This window comes from Vanessa tameamea, chromosome 21 (genome assembly GCF_037043105.1).
Source record: "Vanessa tameamea isolate UH-Manoa-2023 chromosome 21, ilVanTame1 primary haplotype, whole genome shotgun sequence".
Lineage (NCBI taxonomy): Eukaryota > Metazoa > Arthropoda > Insecta > Lepidoptera > Nymphalidae > Vanessa > Vanessa tameamea.
The window spans coordinates 6866278-6875007 of record NC_087329.1 but is presented as its reverse complement, the minus strand read 5'-3'; positions in this window follow the sequence as shown (position 1 = coordinate 6875007).

Sequence of the window (8730 nt, the reverse complement as noted above, 5' to 3'; positions counted from 1 at the left end):
ACACACACATTATCGTAACCGCAACGCGTAACCGTAACGTTAAAGCGTAATACGTAACCTAAACGCGCAACAATTATTTTCTCCTACCTTGCCCATAGAAATTTCACTGCAGTATATTATCACTCAGTTACGGATAATAGCGTAACAATAGGAACACGCGTTACAGTAGACGGGTTCAGTATATACGACCGCCGCTGTTGAGACCGGATGTTTGCAGTTTTCCACACTAGAAGATAAGCTGCCAGCTCCTTATTCTCATGATATATAATTGTTTTACACTTGGTATCATTTCTAATATTTCCAATATTATTTCTATTTTAAGTTTTTTCCGATATTTAGTAATTTCTCATCCTGTACAGTGGAGTGTATGTAGTTCGTAATTTTCCTACTTAGAGTTACAGAGTATTTCGTATTTATTGCTTGGGAAAAAAATCGTCTGTATGTAAGATATAGTTTAGAAAAGAGTTTAATAATTTTAGCCAAGTATTATTAAATTTATGCATATGTGTGTACATTGTACATAGGTGTGTGTTTTTGGTAATATGTTTGTGTGACTGCTACTAGATGTAAACGATTACGACTACCTCTCTCTTCAAAGTTGAGTATTAGAGCACATTTCAAAACTTGTAATTCATTGCTTTTTAAGTAATATTTCCTTCAGCTAAGTCAAGTTTTGTCACTTTACTTTTTTATAAAACCGAGTACATTGATCGCTCATTTGAACTTCAACGATTCATTTTCATTGCAAAATGTCTATATAAATATATATATGCATATTTTACTTTATGCCTACCTAAACCATTTAACCGATTATGATAAAACGTTGTCCATTCATTAGCCCGCGAGCATTTTGGTTTAAAAAAAAATAGTCTATATAAAGTTAGTCGATATAAATTTCCATGTACTGCCTTATTCAAGTGCCAAGTCAGGTTGGACAGTTAGCATCAAATTACTTCATTAAAACAACGTACATCATACAAAATTATATAAAAAGCATTTTCCGTGCTAGTAATGATAGAGAAACAAACGTAAAACGAGTTTTAACTAGAAAGCAGTTGAAATAACAAAATACAACGTACGTAGACTTTTTAAAAATCTCCTGGAAATCTCGCCGGAGCAATTAAGTAACAATACATTTATTTAAACGTTACGAGTGTTTTAATTATCCACACATTTATAAACACTGTATAAATTGTACTGTATGTATGTCTGTGTTTATTTAAAATGATGTATTTATCAGATTTAAAATTAACATGGTTATTTTTATTACTAACAGTATTTAAAGCTCCACCAAATAAAAATAAAAAACATGGTAAATATCCCGTTTTAAATACTGTTAGTGATGTATTTATCATTTTGAAGTTATATACTTCTTCTAAAAAACACTTTTTATTACGCGTCCACAATACTAAAGTTGCTCGCTAAACCGAGAATTGTCAATTCGCTCGAAATAGACAATTTCACACGTAAAGTTTTCTTTAGTGTTATATTAGTTGTGAAAAAGAATAATACTATTTTTCGTAATAATTATTATATTATTAAATAATGAGTAGATTATTATTATTTTGTCGTAATAGTTTGATTGCGATCAAAAGTATTATTTAATTACGCCAAAGAACTCGACCGCCACGCGCGTACGTAAGTACACGCACCATTATTTTTATCTTATTCACTTACTGTGTGAAACTTTAATTTATATTGAAATTTTGTGCCAACCCATCTGGGTGGGTATCACCCAATCATCAGATATTCTACCGACAAGTAATACTCAATATTGACTGAATGTAGAATGATGAAAACACGAAAGAGATTAATCGGCTCTTTCGAAACTACATCGCTAGTTAAGCTAGTTTTTTTTTTCTAGCTTGTATCTACGCTAGTTGGTCGCTAAATATTCTGCCAATGATCTATAATATAAGAGACATGTACAAACTTCTTGCTGATATATGTATATAATATTATATATACTTCGTTAGTACGATATACTAACTTGACCCATGCACTCGTATAATTTTTTTCATGAAATAGTTTATCTATTCTGCGCTCTATTGTAACTCGCCACTAGATAGCGCTACAGTTCAACCTCTATACCTTATATATTATATTTATCAGTATATACTATGCAAGGACATTGCCCTTTGTATTGACAATGTCTCTTAGCATTTGCTAAATATAAGACAGTGTTAAAAAAATGTTTCTATTTAAGTGTCACTTAAGTTTACACAAGGTCGTATGTTCCACGCGCTTGTCCAATCCCCTTTTCCCAAATATTTGTCAAGTACTGACAAGCCAACATTGACCGTCCACACGCTTGCAAGTGCTTTAATTACGTCGTGAAGCATGACAGTGAAATAACTACTGACATAATGTTTCGTTTGACCAGTTAGCTATTTTAATCGCTTGTTTATCTAGCAGCACTAAATACACTGTTGTGAATCCTTTATAACTGTTTGAGTGGAGCAATTCAATTGGTTTTATTCAGGGCACTTTATGAAAGCCTTCAAGTGACATAATTCTATAATGTTTTTATTTAGAAAAAGTGTGGATGTATCAATAGACTTTCATTCTAGAAGTACTTTATTGTAACTAATTTATAGTATAGATTTATTTATTCGCGAAAGCGCGCCTTTACGTTAAATTGACGTGCATTAATAGGAGTCAAATGTTCACAAGATGTCTTAGTGTGCGTGAGGCGACTAATGTAAGAATAAAAACAGCAAAAAAAAACAACATCGACGCAGAGATGCGCGCCTTCGTGAGTGAACAAATCTATAAGTGCACATTTACAATGACTCACGAATAGCACTAATATATTTTTTTTATATAATTCTTTACGCAGGCTAGCCAACTGTAGGATAATATCTCAAATTCCAGGTTCAAGAAAATCTATACCCTGTACAAGATAGCTTGATCTTTTTGACATATTGTAATATGTATGTAAATTTTTCTGATCGACATAACTTTGCAATGACGAACATATTATTTTCTTAATTTAATGATTTTAAAAATTGTAAAAATATTAAAAAATATATCCTAAATATTCAAGCGTTGTCCGACTTTTTCTATTATATATAATTGCTTCAAAGTAAAATTTAAATAGAAACACTAGAAATAATAGACGCTTGTACAATGTTACATCGGTCTCTTTGGCTAGTGGTTCGGGTCTCTTTAGCTGGAATAATTCTTTTTAGAAAAATAAGTTAAAAAAAAATTGAATTCTAATATGAATTACACATTCCAACGTTCCATCGACTGTTATATATGTTATATTTTCTGTTTCTCATCAGTAACCCGTCTGTCAAAAAGATCAAGCTGACTTGAACAGGGTATTAATTAATGACGTATTAATGTCCTCAAATGGGATTTAATTAGACGAACGAAGCAGTTCGATGAAAAATATTATGAAAATATTTTGAATTATAAGACTGCCATTTTTTTAATGTTCGATAAAACACTAAGGAGTTGACTGACTTAGATAGAATAATGAATATATTAAATATTATAGATTCTCAACTTTTCGATCAAATATCCGAGGGTAGACCAGAAACAAATCCAATTATCCCAACTAAAACAGTATAATATACAATATCTAAAACTCGATAGCTATTAGTAGATGAAACGAAACTTTACCAAATGAAACATATTTAATGAGGGATGACTATCCCTGGGAGTGAAATTAGTATCAAATAAACGAAGTGCTCCACTTGTAACACGAAATACCTACTAAAAAGAATCTCTTTTAAAAATTCCATTATGATCGCCAATGCGTTCACGAACAAAACATTATTGCAGTCCACATTTATTATTTAAAAAACTTTCATTACTTTCAACTTAAATGCAGTTTAAGCAATATACAAAGTGAACGTTAATTAAAGTTTGTTTTGGTTGTAATGCGCCAGAAATTCCAGACGCTACAGAACGCAGACAGCTCCATCATTACTCTCAAAACATTATTTCGGTAAAGATATAAGTTACGTATAATTCTAAAAGAGTACAAACTCAAACTCAAATTCCTTTACTCAATATAGAAGCATTACTAATTAAATACATATGTATATTTAACATGAATAGAAATAGCCAGGAGGCGATCGTTTCATTCCCAAGGTGTGCTATCAATCATAAACTCACAAATTGTTTAGTATACCTTTCGCACACGCATTCCTGAACATTTTTTTTAAATTGGCAACATAAGCATTTTGAACACTTTCTGGGATCCTATTGTAGAACCGTATACATTGCCCCACAAAAGAGTTACTGACTCTATGCAATCGAGTAACAGGAGTAACAAGTTTGTGTTTGTTCCTTATACCAATGCTATGAGAATCACATTTTCTCATAAAATCTTTAATATTTTCCGTACATTCAAAATATTACAGAATATGTATTGAGAAGCAACAGTTAATATCTTGATATCTTTAAATTTGTACCTTAATGATTCTTTGGCTCCTAGGTTATAGATTGCGCGAATAGCCTTCTACAGCACAAATATAGTATGGATAGCGGCTGTGTTACCCCAAAGCATAATACCGTAAGATATTATACTGTGAATGTAACTGAAATATACTAAGCGAGCCGTACAAGACCATGTCGTGTCTAAAATATAAGTAACAACCTCTAAATGTCTCATTGCTGGGCCTGCTCTCCTTTTTGAAATAATAATAAGCGACAAACTCAAAACTGGCGGATGGACTTTATTTTATAATGTTTAGTGATAAAATCTTTCATTATATTTTTAATAAACTCAGCGATTCACGCATTCTTTCTATAGGCAAGTGTAAAATTATCTAATAAAAAAATTCTTCCAGTATTCATTAAATAAAAAAAAAAACACGCTCGCATCGTCTTCCTGGAATTTAAAATATGAATTCTTGAATTGAAAGATAACAAAAATACGGCAAATCCTTAAAAAGCCATTCGATTTTAGGAGTTTAAATATCGAATTACATCGAGCTAAACAAAACTTAATATATCAATTTACAAAACATATTATTATTCACCTAAAATGTAATTCACTATTCGAAACATTTGTATAATTATTACAAGAATGTACAAACAGAGAACGGGTTTACGGTACATTAAACAATTCATTTCTCTAACAACGTAATAAATTTAAGAGATCGCGCAAAATGTAATAACGAATGGTGAGAACATTTTCTTCAAAGAATACGTTTTACGATCTCATTTAATTCGGTATCAAATGTCAAAAGTTTTGTTTCAACCTTTGTTATATTACAACTCAAACTGTCAAAAAACATCAAATTATATTCAATTTGAGTTTTGCTTATACTGAATCATGTGTTTTGATATACGACAAAATTATAGAATATCAAAAGAAATGATATGCGTTGGAGGCTACGTTTACTACGATTGCAAAATGTATTTAACTGAAATTACAATTACAAATGATAATGGCTATATTACATATTGACTATAAAAGAAAAATAAAAATATATAAGACTGGAATTCATTTTGTCAAACGTCCTCACGTGTACCTTTTATTAGATTACACACGTAATTATGAACAGTGCAAAAATGTCGTGACTATCGAAACCTTTTAATTATTTCAGCTTAAATTAACCAACATCTATAATAAAATATAGTCTATGTATCTAGAAACTTCGTTCGAATAAATATCATTATTTTTAACATCGATACCTTAACGAACTAAGACTATATATATATTAATATTAGAAATAGCGACTGTAAAAATCGTGACTGCGATGCTCAAGAATGCTTTAATGCAAGTACAAGATATAATACAGTTGTCATTTCAGATAAAATAACGACCCGTTAACGTTCCACCAACCTCTTCTAGAAGAGAAATTGTGGAATTAATCACTACTTCCTGAGCAAGGGAAAAATAAAAAATAAAATGAATAAATGTAATATTCAAATATAAATTTTTAGTTGTGATTTTTAATTTTTTTCTAATATAAGGAATTTCTTTTAACGTACTGACATAATAAAATATATTTCTATGTTTTAATCGAAATTCAAATATTGCTCACGATAATTTCATAATATACAGGCTGTAACGGACTATACTATTTACATATATACGTGAGAATGAATTATTGTTATTTTAATACATTTTTTTTTTATATATGAAACATAACATCGGTCGCAGCGCCACCTACCGGATTTAATATAAGCCGTCCATAGACCCAGTTAAGCTCATATTAAAATTTAATCAAAATTGGTCGAGTTGTTTTGGAGAGTTTACATAGATACATACATACATATATAGAATCATAAAAATATGCATACATAAACATAAAAACATACATACAAATAAATTCATTAGATTGCATAGTAAATGTACATGGAATAATAGAGGATATTAAAAGGAACAACATTATATTAAACATACTTTTTTTCATACGTTTTTGGTGAAATAGTTCGTGTATTCAAGTATATGTTCGTGTATTGGTAAAGAAAAGGACGTGCCACTTTCCGAGGAAAATTCTCGGCGCCAGGTTTTTTCCATACAAAATTCTATAGATTTCAGGTTGACCCGCGCCGAATGTCATACTCGTTGCAGCGCATACATAGGGGTATCATGCTTGACAGCTCAGTTTAAATTGGACGCGTGGAGTGATGCGCTCGCCGCATCGGCCGCGTGCAATAATGCATATCAAAATATATAATTAGAAATGATACTAGGCGGTGCAGCTATGTGGGTTATACTGCGAGGCTGCTAGCTATGGTTGATTATACTGAAATATGGGAGTGGCGCAGATCCGTGTGTCGGTTTAGTGCCTACTGATATATCAATGGTGGATGCATGGCAAAATATAATTATAATGAGAATCTGCTTCCTGCACTTTACCTATAAATAATACAAATGATTATTACAAATGACGGTATGGCAGGCCGTCATATGAATGAGTGTTCTCGATAATACATCATATTTATTATATAAAAGCGATATAAAGAAGGTTTATCTCGTATAAAATATAATAATGAAATTAATATGATATAGAAACGGTTTGATGGTAGCCGACTTGCGATAATATCTAGTTAAAAATACGTATGTACTGGGCGATACGTACTGATGGTAGAAGGTTACCTCGATGACTATTAATTATGAAATTTAAATCAAGTATATTAACAAATAGCAATAAGGCTATAAATAATAATTGAACTTCTTTCAATAATAATTAATTAGTTTAAAATAACTAAACATATTGCTTGTCAACTTTGTCTTCCATGTTGCAGATTCTTGTGAACCGTAAGTAAGGCAAGTTGTAGCGATATTATATTGTAAAACTGTGACGATCGACGGATGTAAGTTCGTATAGCGGTCGAAATCAACATTTAGAACTATGTAACTCTTTCACCACCATCCTGCTTTCATATACCTAAGGTTAAGCAACATTCATATATTATTCATTTCAATACTTCCGCAACACACTTAATAAATTAAAACAGCTCCGATGGGTCGAATTTTACTTTTTGATAAATATATTTTCTTGATGGTAGAGCTTTGTGCAAGCTGAGAAGGTACCACCCACTCATCAGATATCATTACTTCAAAGCAAAATCGGTAATGTCCCACTTTGGAAGGTCTTTTTCCCTCTTAGGACTAACTTTAAAAGCTTATTTTACTCCTCTTCGGAACTGAACGTGTAGAAGTTTTACATATACAGTCATCGTATACAAATTTGAATATATTCATTAACATTCTTGTAATAATAAGCTATTACTCAAAAAGTATGCAACACTCATTGAAACTATAAAAAATAATAGTTTCAGATTAATCGTCAAGAGTTTGTCATTAACTCTTAGAACTCAATAAAACTTACCTTAACTTTCGTTAACTGAGAGTAAAGTAATAATAATAATATGTTAATATCCCACTGCAGGACTCAGACCTACTCTCTTTCTGAGGAGAAGACTAAAGCTTCCACCACACTGTTCCATTTGGAATACACGTGTTGCATATTTTCATCCGGCACATGGTTTCCTTACAATGTTTACTTTTACCGCTTATTACAAAAACAAATTAAACACATGAAAATTCATTCGTGCTTGCTCGGGTCGGAATCCTTAATTTTCGGTTGAAGTGTTCGAACCCTTCTAAGCAAACATCGCTTACAAAGCAGACTGACCTGCGTTTTAGATATTATTCCAACGTTTGATTCTTCATTTAGTACAATGCAAACTATATAAAACGATCTCGTATTATAATTATCCTATATCGGAAATACAAATGTGCCTACAAATTTTCCAGTATCAATAATCACTTATAACTAATTAGAGGCTGATCTTGTGACTGGAATACATTAAACAGCAAAGGAAATTGTATCGATTGAAAAACGCACGTTAAATTTACATTTTATAACAATTTATTATTTATTTAGAATTAACTTTAGGTTTGATTGTATAAGTTAGTGCGATAAAACTTAATTTAAACTGAACCACCTGTTATCAGCTAACGTTTGGGTTGCAAATAATTCATAACAACCCCTAGATATCCGTTTATATGTCTATTTTATATGAGTATAATAAACAGGTACAGACTATATATTTTAGTACATTATCTTTTCTTTTGCTTATCAAATGTTTTATTTTATTTTATTTGGTAGCTATTGAAAATGAAAAACTTAATGTTATTAAAAATTATTTATTTTTACAAATGTTTCTAACGTCTTTATTTATCTAGAAGTCACATTCTGTGTTTTTTTTGTATGGAATAGGTTAAAAACAAACAAAAGGCTCATGTCTTGT